The sequence below is a fragment of the Ictidomys tridecemlineatus genome, chromosome 7 (assembly GCF_052094955.1).
Source record: "Ictidomys tridecemlineatus isolate mIctTri1 chromosome 7, mIctTri1.hap1, whole genome shotgun sequence".
Taxonomy (NCBI): domain Eukaryota; kingdom Metazoa; phylum Chordata; class Mammalia; order Rodentia; family Sciuridae; genus Ictidomys; species Ictidomys tridecemlineatus.
In genome coordinates, this window is record NC_135483.1 from 172,051,241 (window position 1) to 172,067,775 (window position 16,535).

The window sequence follows — 16,535 nt, forward strand, 5'->3', positions numbered from 1 at the left end:
TTCCTGGGAGAGGACAATAATATGATCCATTATAAAGCATTACCTAAAAATTGTATTTTATTTTTTTCTGCTGAGGATCACACTCTGGCCTTCATACGTGCTAGGAACCTAAAACTTTTATTTGATGTATTTTTCCCAAGGAGTTCAGTGGATTTGGGGGTTTTATTTATTTATTTATTTATTTGGCATCAGGAATAAACCCAGGGGTGTTTAACCATTGAGCTACATCCCCAGCCCTTTTCTACTTTTTTATTTTGAGACAGGGTCTTGCAGAGTTGCTTAGGGCCTTGCTAAGTTGCTGAGGCTGACTTTGAACTTGCAATTCTCTTGCCTTAGCCTCTTGAGCTGCTGAGATTATAGACTGCCTTATCATGCCCATTGAGTTAAGTGGATTTTATACTAAGAAATATCCTGAAGAATCCTGCTAGTAGGTAATAGGGAAAATGATTAGAGTTGCCAATGCATCTTACACAGGACCTTATATACTTGTAAGATTTCTGCTGTCTATTGCATCTATGTTACTAAGGAAAACAAAACTGCACAATTTTTGCATCCAACAAACTCACCAAAACGTTTACTCTTGACCTTCCTTGAGACTTTATAGCATCAGTTTCGCTGTGGTTTGATGAAGAAGTTACACTGTTATGTGGTTTCCTGATGTTCATGGATGTAATGCAGGATTATGAGCCTCTTAAAAACAGGACTTTTGTTCCAGTCCTAAAACTTTAGTCATTAAAAAATAATTTAACAATCTGGTTATTAACTGATTTTGGGGGGGTATGTGTGTGTGTGTGGGGGGTCCTCATTCTTCACTTTCTTATTTTTCTTATTTTCTTTTTTTTTGGACAAAGTGTCACCTAGTTTATCAGCACATTGCAGGTGGAACCAAGATGGGTAGTGATTAATATAGCTGAGGTTTTGTAGGATTATCCAGGGAATTAGTTAAAAGCTTATTTGCTTCACAGGAAATATGCTAAAAGAAAAATAAAAGAAAACAAAAGAATCTGTATTTTATAGACCCATTGATATAATATTTAGAGGTAGAAATAAAATATAGAACATTTTTGGAGAAACCAGTTTGTATCTTTGCTAAATATCCTGTTACCAAATTAGATCCAATTCTGTTTAAGGAGAAGTTAAAAAATGGATTAGGGACAAAAGAATGACTTAAAATTATCAACTCTCTTCATTTTAATTTTTAATGTAATGACATGCTACTATGCTAATCTAGTGAAAAGCCATCCCAGAACTACAACTGTGTTCTAGAGAGAACATCAATAAATTTGAAAATTTAACTTTATAAAGTAGCGTCTGGTGTTTACCACTTCGATTTCCCTTTCATCCCCTGGAACTCTTCCTTATCCATATTTCCATGACTTTCATTTTCTTACTTTCTAGTTTCTCCTTTTTAGGGAGAAAACTTACATCTTATTTATTTATTTATTTATTTTTATATCTTCACTGCCCAGTACTGGTACTACTAAATGAGAGATGCTCATTTAATGCTCTTAAATTTACCTACATTCAAATGTAATGATTAATTTTGATTTTTTTTTCATTTGATGAAAAGGAAATACCTATTAAAATCCAAGATATCCTTACAACATTATTAGGAAAGAAAGCAAAGGCAGTGAAGAAAAGCCAATCACAGGACGTTTTCCACTGTAACAATCCATGTTTATCCAAAGCTGTGTTTATAGATATAAGTGACTCACATCATCAATATGAATGAAAAGTTTATTTGCTGAGGTTTCTAAATTGTCGTGAAGTTAGGTGATCCAAGAATGCTAAAAGCTTCACCATTGGTGAAGGGAACCAGATGTGGTGGTATACTTGGTATGTTTGAAGAAAACTTAAGTGGACGTCCATTTTCACCTTGAACTAAAGTTATAACAGCTCTAAAGCAGGAATTCCAAAATACATTCCAGTATTACAAAGTCCATTTTATCAACAATCACAGGGGCACCTTTCTGTTTACCTAGAGTTACCTTTTCTTCTCTTTATTATAATTCAGGGATGTAAGAATTCCCTTGAAGATTTTTAATTTACACACAGTCTGCTAATGTATCTGAAATGTCTCCTAAAATGTCAGAAATTGGGCTTGAAATCAATATCTCACTTGGTTTTACCAACAAGTTAGAAGAGGTTGAGTTATGAAAGAAAAATCAAAAAGGCAAGTGGAATCCTGAGGGAAATTAACAATAGAATTACAAAGAGAAGCACTAAGGTGGAGTTAGCAATAAAGTCAGGGAAACATCTCGAGAGACAAGAAGATACACCTGATCAACAGAGAGCTCCTGAGGCAGATTTGGCCTTTGGGAAGAAGGACGTGGAAGACTCCTGCGGGTGATGATATGCCAGGTAGTGAGACTGCCAGGGCAATGGCTCAGAGCATGCACAGAAGTCCCAGAGAGCCAGTAATTAGAGGACATGCAAGGACCCCCAGTGGGACTGTTTTTAAACCTGGATTCCAAGGACATTGGTGTGTTTACTAGGAATTCCAAAGGGCTTTATAAGCAAGAATGGCATTGAGAAAGAATAAGTTCACTTAGTATCTACTTGGGAAGAAAGTGGGCATTAGTAACGAACACAAAATCATGAGCAAAGAAAGTAGTGATTCATAGGGCAGATTTGTTAATTATTATTAGTTTTTGATCAGGAGAAGTCATAAGAGATTTTTGATGGGTCTGACCTAAGGCTGTGTGGAAGGAAGTGTCAAGAGATGAGGCTGCATTGAGAGCGGGGGCCAGACTCTGAAGGGGCTCATACACCTCACTAAAGAACTGAGACCTATGGAGGCCCTGGGTTCCACCCCCTACTTCTGCAAATGAAAGAATGAATGGATAAATATTAAAATAAAAAATAAAGTAAATGAAAAAAAAAAGGGATTAGATTTCTCATTCAGAAAGTACCAGAACTTGGTGGAGCCCAGTGGTGGGTGGTCAGGCAATAAAGGGTGCCTGCATAACTACCTATCTAGTGACCAGGATAGGGATAGGGATCTGAGAGCCGGGAGGCAAAGAAGACCAAGAACTGGGGTTTGGAGTTCTGGGTGCTTTGCTTTTACACTTGGACTTTATTTTCCTCATTTCCAGGACCCAGTCCCTTGTACCTCCCCTCACCCCCTGTCATGTCACCATCTGTTCGTGCTGCCTCAGCTCCATACAATGCTCCCCTGTAACTTCTGTGAACCTGCTGCACTGTTTCTCACCTCGGGGCCTTTGTCTGGGCTATGCTGTCTGCCTGGTACGCTGTTCCTCCTACATGTCACCTGCCTGCTGTCCTTCCTCCCTTCAGGTCCCAGCTTCAAGGTAACCTCCCCAGACAGGCCTTCTCTCCATCTGACTGATGAGTGTCACAGTCGTTAGGAGCACAGTCTCTGGGCCCGGCTGCCTTTGTTAAGAGTCCCAGGGCTGCCCTTTTGTAGGGTGTACAAGGTGGAAATGGTTGTGCAGGCTGGTCTTGGCCAAGTTCTTCAAACTCAGGGTCCACTTTGCAATTTGTAAAATAGGGAGAATAGTACAGGTGAGGTGAGTGAGTAATTGGACAGCCTTAGAACAGTGACTGGCACATGGAGCACCATGAGCATTTTAGGTTCCATTATTTTTATTTGTTATGTGTTAATCACTTGCTCATAGCCCAGGCAGATTCTCTTCACCCCATTATCATAAAAATGAAGTAATAGAAATAATGTCACTTTCTGGATAACAATAATGCTCCTACTTGTGCCTTGTATACATCTGTAGGTGTGTCTTAGAAATGACAGGTCTCCCAGGAACCATCTGGTTTCCTGACTCCACAGTCATGATGACACCATGAGCACTCTCTGGCCATCTGTCCTTCTGATTGGGAATGTCCTCTCTTTCTTATCCGTGAGGGCTAGCATGACATTTCTTTGACTATTATTTATAAGACCATTAAGACATTTGTTAAAAATAATGTATTTATCTCTTATAGGATTAAAGGGTTTTTTTTTACCGTTGTTATTAAAATTTTTAATATTATCTGTTTTTGCAACTGGAAGGTTTTCTTTTGAAAACAAATAGATATTTAGATTTTGATAAAGTCATTAAACTCTTAATTTTGTAACTTTTCAGGTAAATCATTCTATGATTCTCCTGTTCAAAAAAACATGAGGTGAGAAAAGTATAAAGCCATGATCTTATTTTCACTTTCACTTTCTTGCTTCCTATGTGAGGTCTTGTTATTGAATTCAATCAATATTTGATTAAAAAGAAACCATCCCATGGTCTTCCCAGTGACTTGCTGGCACACCAGGCAGACACCGCTGTGCTGAGCCTGCCTGGCACCCTGGGTCTGTTTTCTCTGGGTCTGCGTGGAGATGGAAAGCTGTATAACTCTGGTGCAGGACTGGTCTGGGCACCAATTTTTGTATATGCTCAGAAATCGCTCCTTAGTGCTCCACACTGCAGTCTGGTCTTTCTTGGGAGTGAAGCCAAATATGCCAGAAGTTTTGAGCCTGGACTCTTGGCCAGACACCCCTTATTAGGATTCCTCTTATTCATTTTTTATTTTGTTGGCTCTGTGTGTGTGTGTGTGGGGTGTGTGTGTATGTGTGTGTGTATGTTTTGGTCTCAAGTAAAAAAAAAATCATTTCCCAGACCAATGTCATAATATCAGGAAGCATTTCCACTGTGTTTTCTTCTAGTTGTTTTATAGTGCCAGGTCTTACATTGAAGTCCATTTTGAGTCAGTGTTGTATTTGGTGTGAGTTAAAGTTTCAATTTTACTCTTCTCTGTGTGATATCTAGTATCCCCAGCATCCCTAGAACTCTTTATTGAAGGGACTGTACTTTCCCATGTGTGTTCTTGGCTCCTTTTAGTTGACCATGGATGTGTTAGTTGACTTCTGGGCTCTCTATTCTGTTCCATTGGTCTATATGTCTATATGTCAGTACCATACTGTTTTGGTCTCTATAGCTTTGTAATATATTTGGAGTCAGGTAACGTGGTTCTACCAGCTTTGGTGTTGCTTAAGATTGCTTTGGCTATTCAGGGCCTTTTGTGGTTTCAAGTGAATTTTTGAATTGTTTTTTTTCCTACTCTTAAGAATGTAATTAGGATTTTGATAGGGATTGCACCACATCTATAAATCTTTTGGGGATCGTATGGACAAATTAATTCATCCAACCCATAAATGTAGGGCGTAGTCTCATTTATCTATGTCTTCTTTAATTCCCTTCATCAATATTTGTAATTTTTAGTTCATAAGTCTTTTACCTCTTTGGTTAATTTGATTCCTAAGGATCATATTTTCTTTGCTGTTGCTTTAAATTGGATTGTTTTCTTAATTTCCTTTTGGATAGTTTATTTTTTTGTGAAATTTTTTGAGTCTTTTGGCAGCTTTTAACATCTTCCCCAGGGAAGCAATCATTCATCCTTCATATCTTCTCTATGGTACCAGTCTTGGATTTCAGGTCAATTGGCTGTCCTGCAACTTTGCTTTCTGATGAATTTTTAAAAAGTTTAACTTTTTTTGTTGTTGTTTGTATTGCAGATTATCTAACATTTCTTTGTATAAGGATGGGAGCAAGGCTTCTTCTAGTTTTCTACTATCGGGGAAATGTAATTAAAAACAAAATCTTCCCCAATCCCTGAAATCCTTTCTACAAAGGTAGTAGAGAAAGAAAATGCTTTTAGTATTAAAAATGATTAAACCAGAATGAAACTTGCATCACAGGCAATCTGTTAAGATTGCAAAGACAAAGAAATCATATTCCTTTATTAAGTCAAGCAAAAACAACCCTTTGTATACTTGCTTTCAAGAGGAATGGGTAACTAGTTCTCAAGTAAGAGGACATGACAACACCATTTGTTACACATGATTCATACTAACTACCCGGTAATTGTGATAATTACCTGTGAGCTAATTGTCTTTATGTGGAAGAAAAATAAATTTGTCACCTCTTTGTGGCAAGAGGTAATTTTGCAATTTGAAGATAGGTCACTGTAGAAGTTGGCTCCTGTCATTCCCCCCAAAGCCAGGAGCTGGTGATATCTCCCTTAAAGTTTATATTTTAAGGAGGTGGTTCCAGGTTTTAGAGAAAGACATTCCTGAGTGGTAAGGCTGACGAAAAGCCTATCTAATCTACAAATCAGAGAGATACTCTGAGAAAAAGAAAAGGAGGGAAATATCTGTTTTCAACAGGGAGAGTGAAACTTCTGATTTTTGATTTATATTTGTCCGTACACTATCTCCCAATCAGAAGCTGTAGTCTCTGGGCTAATTTGAATGTGAAATTGTTTTGCAGTGATTTCCAGGGAAATTTTCTTATCTATTTTCTCTTGGGATTTCAGACCTTTAGGGGAGTTTAGAATCGTGAAGCCCATAACCCATAGTTTACTGTACAGCCAGTGTGTGAGAAAGAGCTCAATTTCTATAGTATGGTCCTCCTTCCTCTTGTTCCTCTGTGTTGTGAAGCCAGGAAGGATAGAGATCATAAATTACAGCCAATGCAAGATAATGCTCACCCTGTGCTAGGTACTGTTTTAAGCATCTTTTATTTATATTGATTTACCTAATTCCCAAACAACTCTAAATAAGGAAACTGATGAAGGCCATGTAGCTAATAATGGCGAGGTTGGGATCCTAACTTCAGGATCGGTGTCCCCACTACGGAGCTCCATGCACTCCTAAAAGCATTCTGATAATGCAGCAAACCCCTGCCCATAACTCCTGCTCACATCCCTATATACACTGCCCCAGTGCATTGTTCTCCTGCCAGTTCCTTGAACTCATCCACCTCTGCCAACTCAGGGCTGTTCCACTTATCTTGTAGTCACTCTGGAAGGCTGGGGTGTGCTTCCTTCTCTTTCTTGCTTTGAATACCATCTCTTCCTTGTGGCCTCTTTGATGCGCCTCAGTCTAAAAGTAATCACCTTTTTGGATTTTCAGAGCACATTGTGGTGTTTGTCCTTCTTGACGTTATCACTCTGTATAGCATTTCTGATTGCCTGTCGATATCCATCTTATCCACTAAACTGCAAGGTTTATATGAATGGGTTATGGTTTGGATGAGGTGTCCCCCCCCCCTCAGAGCTCCTGTGTTCATGCAGGAATGTTTGGAAATGAGATTATTGGATTTTGAGAGCTGTAACTTGATCAATCCATCCTCATTTGACTTGACTAACAGGGTGGTAACTGGAGGAGAAGAGCCGCTGGAAGGTTTCATCTTCCATTTCCCCTTACCCTTCCCATCCTCCTCTCCTTCCTGGTGCCATGAAGGAGCAGCACTCCTCCACCATGCCCTTCTGCCATAATGTGCTGCCTCGCTTTGGCCCCAGAATAATGGAGTTGGCCATCTATGGACAGAGGCCCCCAAAACTGTGGTCCCTAAGTAAACTTCTTTCTCTAGGTTGTTCTTGTTGAGTATTTTAGTCACAGAAAACAAACAAAAAACAAAACAAAAAAACAAAACAAAACAAAAAAAACAAAAAACAAACAAAATAAAACAAAAGCCTGACAGAATAGAAACCATGTTTCCCCCTAAACGTCTAAACCTCTACATTCCTAGTGTCTAGCAAGATTTTCGAGGCACATAGTGGCCACTCAATCAACCCTTGTTGAAAAAGTAAAATATGTGTGCAAAGAAGACATCCTAGGGAACTGGAACAGAGAAGAGATGAAACAAGAGCACAATGAAAGTAAAATCACAGAACTTCTGAGTCTGTTCTAGGCAACCTTTTCATTTTCTAGAGAAGTAAACTATAACCCAAGCAGATAAAGGTCACACAGCTAGTGTGACAAAATACAGACTACTATCTGCAGTTTTTAACTATGTTCTTTTCACTTGTATTTAAAAACATGCCAGACTGTTTCTTGAATTTATGGGAAAAAAGTCTATCCACTTATATGCCTATATTTATACTTTAAAATAATATATTAACTATAAGATAGAAAATTTGTTTGGTTTTTATTGTTATGTTTGCATATAACATGGTCTTATACAAATAGATAGGTTCTGTATCCCAATTTTTATTTTTATTTTTTTGCCTAGAATTTTAAATTTAAATTGTATCCCTTACTTACTTCTGGCTTTGGTTATTATAATAATGTAGATCTATTCATTGGATGTTTGTATATCTGAAAGTAAAATCTGATAAATTGTGGTCAGAATTTCTAAATGATGTGAGGCAAACTAAATTTAGGAGAGAAAAGGAAGTCTGAGCCATCAGAAGTCATATCAAGAGGATAAGTTTTTTTTATTAAGATAATTACATATGCCTAATACTGAAAATTTAACACAAAAAATCTAATGCTAAGATATTATCATTTAATTAAAATACATTTAAAGCAGCCAACATAATTATAAGTTTATCAGAAATCTTGAGTTCTGCAGTTACCTCGAGCTCATGGAACCTCTGACAGGTTGGGTAATGTATGATGATAATAAGAACACACCTTATTGGAAGCTTGCTGTGGGCACTGGGCCAAGCACTTCACCTAATAGTTCTTTTAATTCTCACAGCAGTTCTATAGGGCAAGCACTATTCCTCTTTTTTTTTAATGACTATAGTGATATTTTTATTTATTTATTTTTACTTAAAAATTTGTTATATATGACAATAGGATGCATTACAATTCATATTACATATAGAGCACATTTTTCATATTTCTGGTTGTATACAAAGTAGAGTCACATCCTTTGTGTCTTCATGCACATACTAAGGGTAATGATGACCTTGCATTCCACTGTCTTTTCTACCCCTGTGCCCCCTCTCTTCCCGTCCCTCCCCTTTGCCCTATCTAGAATTTATTTAATCCTCCCCACCACCCAGCATATTATGAATCAGCATCCTTAAATCAGAGAAATTTTTCACCATTTGGTTTTTTTGTGATTGGCTAATTTCACTTAGCATTATATTCTCCAGCTCTATCCATTTACCTGTGAATATCATGATTTTATTCTCTAATGCTGAATAATATTCCATTGTGTATATGTACCACATTTTTTATCCATTCATCTGATGAAGGGAATCTAGGTTGGTTCCACAGTTTAGCTATTGTGAATTATGCTGCTATGAACATTGATATGGCTGTGTCCCTGTAGTATGCTGTTTTTAAGTCCTTGGGGTATAGACTGAGGAGCGGGATAGCTGGGGCAAATGGTGGTTCCATTCCAAGTTTTCCAATGATTCTCCATACTGCTTTCTTTTTTTTTTTTTTTTTTTTTTTTTTTTATTTTTTTATTTTTTTATTGGTTGTTCACAACATTACAAAGCTCTTGACATATCATATTTCATACATTAGATTGAAGTGGGTTATGAACTCCCAATTTTACCCCAAATACAGATTGCAGAATCATGTCGGTTACACATCCACAATTTTACATAATGCCCAATTAGTAATTGTTGTATTCTGCTACCTTTCCTATCCCCTACTATCCCCCCTCCTCTCCCCTCCCATCTTCTCTCTCTACCCCATCTACTGTAATTCATTTCTCTCCTTGTTTATTTTCCCATTCCCCTCACAACCTCTTATATGTAATTTTGTATAGCAATGAGGGTCTCCCTTCATTTCCATGTCCATACTGCTTTCTATATTGGCTGCACCAATTTGCAGTCCCACCAGCAATGTATGAATGTGCCTTTCCCCCCACATCCTCGCCAACACTTGTTGTTGTTTGCATTCTTAATAGCTGTCATTCTGATTGGAGTGAGATGAAATCATAGAGTAGTTTTGATTTGCATTTCTCTAATTGCTAGAGATGTTGAACATTTTTAATGTATTTTTTGATTAATTGTATATCCTCTTCTGAGAAGGGTCTGTTCAGTTCCTTGGCCCATTTATTGATTGGGTTATTTGTTTTTTTGGTGTGACTTTTTTTATTTCTTTATGTATTCTAGAGATTAGTGTTCTAGTTGACGTGTGTGGTTAAGAATTTGTTCTCAATTAGTAGGTTTTCTATTCACCTCATTGATTGTTTCTTTTGCTGAGAAGCAGCTTTTTAGTTTGAATCTATCCCATTTATTGATTCTTGATATTAATTCTTGTGCTATAGGAGTCTTATTTAGGAAGTTGGGACCTAACATGACATGATGGATATTTAGGCCTACTTTTTCTTCTAATAGATACATTGTCTCTGGTTTAATTCCTATGTCCTTGATCCACTTTGAATTTTGAGTTTTGTGCATGGTGAGAGAGGGGGGTTTAATTTCATTTTGTTGCATATGAATTTCCAATTTTCCCAGCACCATTTGTTGAAGAGGCTATCTTTTCTCCAGTGCATGTTCTTGGCACCTTTGTCAAATATAAGTTAACTATAATTTTCTGAGTTAGTCTCTGTGTCCTCTATTCTGTAATATTGGTCTACCAGTCTATTTTGGTGCCAATATTATGCTGTTTTTGTTACTATTGCTCTGTAGTACAGTTTGAGGTCTGGTATAGTGATGCCACCCGCTTCACTCTCCTTGCTAAGGATTGCTTTAGCTATTCTGGGTCTCTTATTTTTCTAGATGAATTTCATGACTGCTTTTTTATTTCTATGAGGAATGTCACTGGGATTTTGATTGGAATTGGATTAAATCTGTATAGTGTTTTTGGTAGTATGGTCATTTTGACAATATTAATTCTGCCTGTCCAAGAACAAGGGAGATCTTTCCATCTTCTAAGGTCTTCTTTAATTTCTTTCTTTAGCGTTCTGTAGTTTTTGTTGTATAGGTCTTTCAACTCTTTTATTATGTTGATTGACAAATATTTTATTTCATTTTTTGAGGCTGTTATAAATGGGGTTGTTTTCCTTGTTTCCCTTTGAGAGGATTTGTCCCTGATATACAGAAATGCCTTTGATTTATGGGTTTGATTTTGTATACTGCTACTTTGCTGAATTCATTTACCAGTTCTAGAAGTTTTCTGGTGGAATTTTTTGGATCTTCTAAGTATAGAATCATATCATCAGCAAATAGTGCTGATTTCAGTTCTTCTTTACCTATCTATATCCTTTTAATTTCTTTCATCTGTCTGATTGCTCTGGCCAGTGTTTTAAGAACTATGTTAAATAGAAATGGTGAAAGAGGGCTTCCCTGTCTCATTCCAGATTTTAGAGGGAATGCTTTCAATTTTTCTACATTTAGAATGATGTTGGCCTGGGGCTTAGCATATATAGCTTTTATGATGTTGAGATATGTTCCTATATCTTTTTCAGGGGGATGGGGGCAGCAAGACCGGTAACATAATCTAGATAAAGTTCCACAAGACATTTTGTTTTCACTGTATTGATTTTACAGCTGTCTCTTCTTGCTTCTCCCCTATGTAGTTAATGGTATGGGATTTAAATTTTAATAATTTAATGCAAGTGAAAGGTATTTAGTAAATATTAGTGGGTGAATAATATTGATATGACAAAATCATAGTGGTGGTATCCTAAGTGATCCATTTGGAGAACACTGAACTAGATAAATTTATTCAACAACAAAACCTGAAATTTCTCTAAAAGATCTGACCATTGTAATCAGGAAGTGTCCATGGTGGTAGGATGTAGGTTGTGTTTTGTGGGATCAGGCTCCATCAAATTGAACTATATCACATTTTAGTTATTGCCTCTGTCTCCTCATGTGCTCTTCTAGGACAGGGACATCTCCTGGTTTTTTTTTTTTTAATTTTCCTAGAATGCCTGCTACTTGTTGGTGCCCAGAAACATTGAATAAATGAAAAACGCACAAATATATTTAACAAGGTTACTTCTAGTGGATCCTATGAAGTTATAGTTTGATCCTATGAAGTTATATTTTATAATCATGCCAAAAGTCTGAAACATTTGCCATTATAGAAGGTACTTACCTACTATCATTTAACATGTAGTTTCCTTCACAAAATGAATTTCCTTAACTAAAATGAGTATATCAATAATGTTACAGTTGTCACTATGACTGGAATACTCTTACACAGAGAAGTATTTGACTTAGAATCACAGGGCTTTGGAACTTTAGGAATGTTAGATTTTGTTGAGTTTCACTAAACTTATTAGTCTACAGCAATAAAATTTATGTCCAAGGTCATACAGTTTATTATTGAAAGAGGTACAGCTCATAATAGTTTGTGTAGACTGTTTCAAAGTGTGAGCAACTGTATGAATTCTAGTTCTAATTCTTAGAAGCTGACTTTGCTGTGATTTAGCCCTTCATAGCTTTTGCTTTCTAAAAAGGAAATTAGATATTCTAATGTTGACTTCAGAGGCTTATTATGGGGACTAAATAAGATAATGAAAGTGCTTAGTGTAGCCTATGAGAAGCATTCAATTAATAGAAGCCTGTAGCAGCAACAACTAATACCAGTAGAAGTAGCATGAGGATAGCAGGTTTGGTAATGACGGAAATGGGGGTGTATACAGTCTTGTTGAAGTCTGTCTATGTCAATCATAAAGTTACGAATAAGGGGAGGACTTCGAAAAGGAAACATCAAGTAGGTGAAATCTGAATGAAAAGTACAAAAGAAAAGTAGAAATCACCCAAGGGACAGAGTAGAGAAGGGTTTCCCAGCCTAGAGATTAATATCTGCCCAGGTATAAATAGAAGGGCCCTGTTTCCTGTGGAACGAGGTGCGTCTGCAGAAAATGTGGGAGATCTGACTGTAAGTTGGATGGAAGTGGAATCGTGATGGGATTTCTATTCCAGGCTAAGTACATTGGAGTTTTCCTTAAAATTATGGTGAGGCATGAAGATATTTAAAGCAGATTTGACTGGATTTGAGTTTTGAAAAGAAAATTCTGGTGGACAGATCAGATGAACTTGTTTGGAGAAGTGGTATCTGTTAAGAGAGAAAGTGATTACTCACCTTTAAGTGCATGGTCCTATCTGGTTGACTCTGACATCAATTATGATATTTTGATATTTCTATGTGAGGGATTGTACTCTTGATGCAGCCTTCTGGAGAAAGAGACAGGGCTTACAGAGTTTCATTAAAATGGAGACAACCACAAACCACTGTAATCTGCTAATGGGAGTAACTAAGAGGCACAAATACTGCAGTAGCTTGTGACCACAGTCCATGGATTTTACTGTTTTCATGGAGTTCAATCAGTTCATTAAAACTGTTCCTTTGGAGAAGACATGAAGCCTCAATTTCCTTGTGCCATGTGTTGCTTCATCTTAGCTGAATAGAAATGTGAATATGCAATAAGGAAAAAGATTTTTTAAGGAATCAAGAAAAGGTAAACATTACCATCAATAAAAATGTTTATGTATACTTAATTTAATAACATGTCTTTTATACCAGAAGGACAGAAAAGTCTTCCAGGATCATTTTTCTTATAGTTGATACAGTTAAGCAGTATTTATGGAATGGTAGTAACAAAATAGAAAATCTAAAATTCAAGTCTTTGAGCAACCCCCATCTGGCATTTAAAAAAGGAACCAAAAGCTGAAAATGGAACTCAGGGTCAGTTATTCACTGAGACATTTGAATTTAGATGCTTGTTTTTCTGCAGGCAGTAGTTTGTTTTCTGGTAACTGCTCAAAAACAAGTCATAGAATCAAAGAAGACTCGAGCTGGAGAACACTTGGGGATATTTTGCCTGATGTTAATCTGACAACATCATTGCCGATAGTTTTGACCTTTAACCCCACAGAGAATTGATGCAACCATGGAAACTGATAGTTGACATTATAGCAGTGAGTGTCGCGAAATTACAGATCGCTTTTCGGACAATCTCTCTTTCGAGCCACTTTTTAGTGGCATGTATTTGCATGATTTTAGATGTGTGCTTCACAAGCACCATTGTGAATCCAAGCTAAGAACTAATCTCTGTGTTCAACAAATAGTCCCTGGTATTTGTCACAGCCCTTGCTCAGTGTGTGAGCAATGATCTAGTTGGAATGACTAACCAAGCAGTGACTCTTGAGGAGGCTGCATAATACTTAGAGCACATTAAATAGACAGCGCCAGATTTTCTTTTCTTTTCCCTCTCAAAATATGTTTTGTTCCACACACCTGTCAAAGGATATCTCAGAGAATTCTGGCAGAAGGAATAAGATGGTACCTCTCATAAAAGCCTTTGGAAAAATTTGAAGTGATAAGTTTTAAAAATATCACATCCAGTGCTTTTTTTTTTTAAGATATGAAAAGAAGCAGACACAAAAGGTTCCAGCTCCTCTCTGTTGTTCATGATTCATTTTTCCCCAGTTGTGATTAAAGGAGGCTCACACTCCAAAAACAAGGGATAGGGAGGACAGGGATGATAGGTAGAGAAGAACTTTTAAGAACAATGGATAGAAATTAACCTCTAATCTTTGACAGAATTGCAAACACCAAATGATTTTTTTTTTTTTACCAAGAGAAAAATCTCCCTTCCAGAACCCTAAATGAGGCAGAAATAGAACTTCAAATGAAAGTTCTTAAGACTTACCATAGATGTCGTCCTAAGTTGTCATATGAATTCCAACTCGTATTTTGTTTTTATACCTGTCTCATAGATAATTAATTATAGTGCTTAATAAAGATCAGAGAATTTCTCACCTACATTTAAATGTTCAGTTCAATATTTAGTACTAATATGCATATAAACAAAGCAAAAACATTTCTTATGTTCATGATTTTGAAAAACTTGGAGGTGAATAGATGAGATGTATTCAGTGTCTCTGAGCGGCACTAACACATTGCATCTGTCTTTGCTGCCCTGATTTTAAACGAGTCTAGTTATACAGCAAAGGGGGAAAGGAGAACCAACACAAAACCCTCTTGCAGTTGGCGGCTGGGCTCCCCCTAATTCATGAGGATCACCCCCCAGGTACAGGATGCTGGGAGTGAGAGAGGCTCTGATCCTGGGAGATGCTGGAGTGGTCTCACTGCAAGCTCCCAAGACAGAAGGATGAGCTGCCTCAAACAAACTTAGTACCCCTTCCCACATTCACTCACCAAATGATTCAGTCCATCTTTTCTGCAGAAAGCAAGGGGGAGAGAAAGGAAATGCATATCAGTTGAATCTCCTCCCCTGAAGGGAAGAATCTGAACTGGGGAGACTTGGCCCTCCCCAGCATGTATCCAAAGACCCAGATGAAACTTTCAAATGTAGAGCAATGATTTTGTAGGCCTTTTGTAACAGTCAGCTCTTTTATACCTAAATTTTTATTTCTTTCTCTTAGAGATACCTACAGGTTAAAATCTACATGGAAGAGGACATGCTGATTTTCCCCAATATTAGAGTGTGCATATCTTGTTTACTCATTTATTCACTTGCTCATCTAACAAATCTTAATTAAATACCAAGAACACTGCAGGCACTCTGAGAGAGTGGAGATGAGAGGGTGGGGAGTTGGATGCCCATTTATCTTCACATAACTTAAACTTCGTCAGTAAAGTAGACATTTAAATGGGTGGCATGCTTTGCTGGGGCTGGAGTCTCGGGAATAGCTGCTGACACAGAGTGACATTCAGCAAGAGGCCTGGAATAAGCTGATCTGATGAATATGAGTGAGGGGAGGAGTGTGGAGGAGCCTAGGCGGGGAACTTGGGGCAAAGTCTCAGCAGAAGGATAGTTGGAGGAGCCAGAGATTTCGTGGCTGAAATTTTGCATTCTCTATTTTAATTCATTTGTGGTTCACTTGGAACAAATCTTTAAATTTATATAAATCTCTGAGAAAGAATCCCATTTCTATATTTGCATTATTTAAAAGCCCGATTTACAAAACACTCATTCTTTGTGTTACTGGCTTTAATGCTTATTAGCAGTCATTTTATTCTTTTTTGGTTTTGTTTTCTGTATCTGTACTTTGCTTGACATAGTTTGTCAAGCAAAATTTGACCTCTAAGAAGGTTTACATGAGATAGGCAAGGGCATTCCGAATGGTTTTCTCTTATAATAATGATAATAATAAATTTATCTATTATTGTAGATAATAATAGTAATAATAATAATAATAATACAACGAGTAGTCTCCTCCTCTTGGTCTTGTTTCCTATAAGTTCTCCTACTCCATATGTTACTTTTCCATATGCAGACTCTTGTCTTTCTTTAGAATTTCTCTTGTGTCTTTATTGATTGATTCTATTTTTCATGATCTTTTCTTAAGAAAGAGAATACTCTGCCTGTTGGCTCTCAGTTCCGTGTCCTCTCTTATCACTCAAGTCTGAGAGGACTCTCTGGGAATCTTCTTAATCGTGGGATCTATTTCCTGCTCTGTTGGGTCTACTGTTGTTCTAAATATGGATTTCAAACCTTGGCTACATTTCTTTACAATCTTTTGTTAATCTATTCTACTCTTAAAAAAATGTGTCTCTGTTTTAATACTCTATTAAGTCCACTCATTTGATGGGCAGAAAAATGTATAGTGGCTAAAAATACAGTCTGTGGATCCAGGCTGCAGGGACTGCACTAGGACTCTAGCTTTGTTGTTCTGTGTTATTTGTGTAACCAATCTGTGCCTCAGATACCTCATCTGTCAAACAAGGACAATAATATGCATGTCTTATAGAGCTGTGTGAAGAATAGTCAATTCATATAAAGCATTTAGAATATTAAGTAGTTAATAACTTAATTTATAATTACTCTACATTCTGTGTTTTACTAAATTATTCAGAA

General features: G+C 37.0%; 1 protein-coding gene across 2 annotated transcripts in view; it reads left to right on the forward strand.

Moving 5' to 3' along the window:
* Positions 1–16,535, forward strand: part of Pth2r (parathyroid hormone 2 receptor) — a 101,886-nt gene that overhangs the window by 70,267 nt on the left and 15,084 nt on the right. The window lies entirely within an intron of this gene.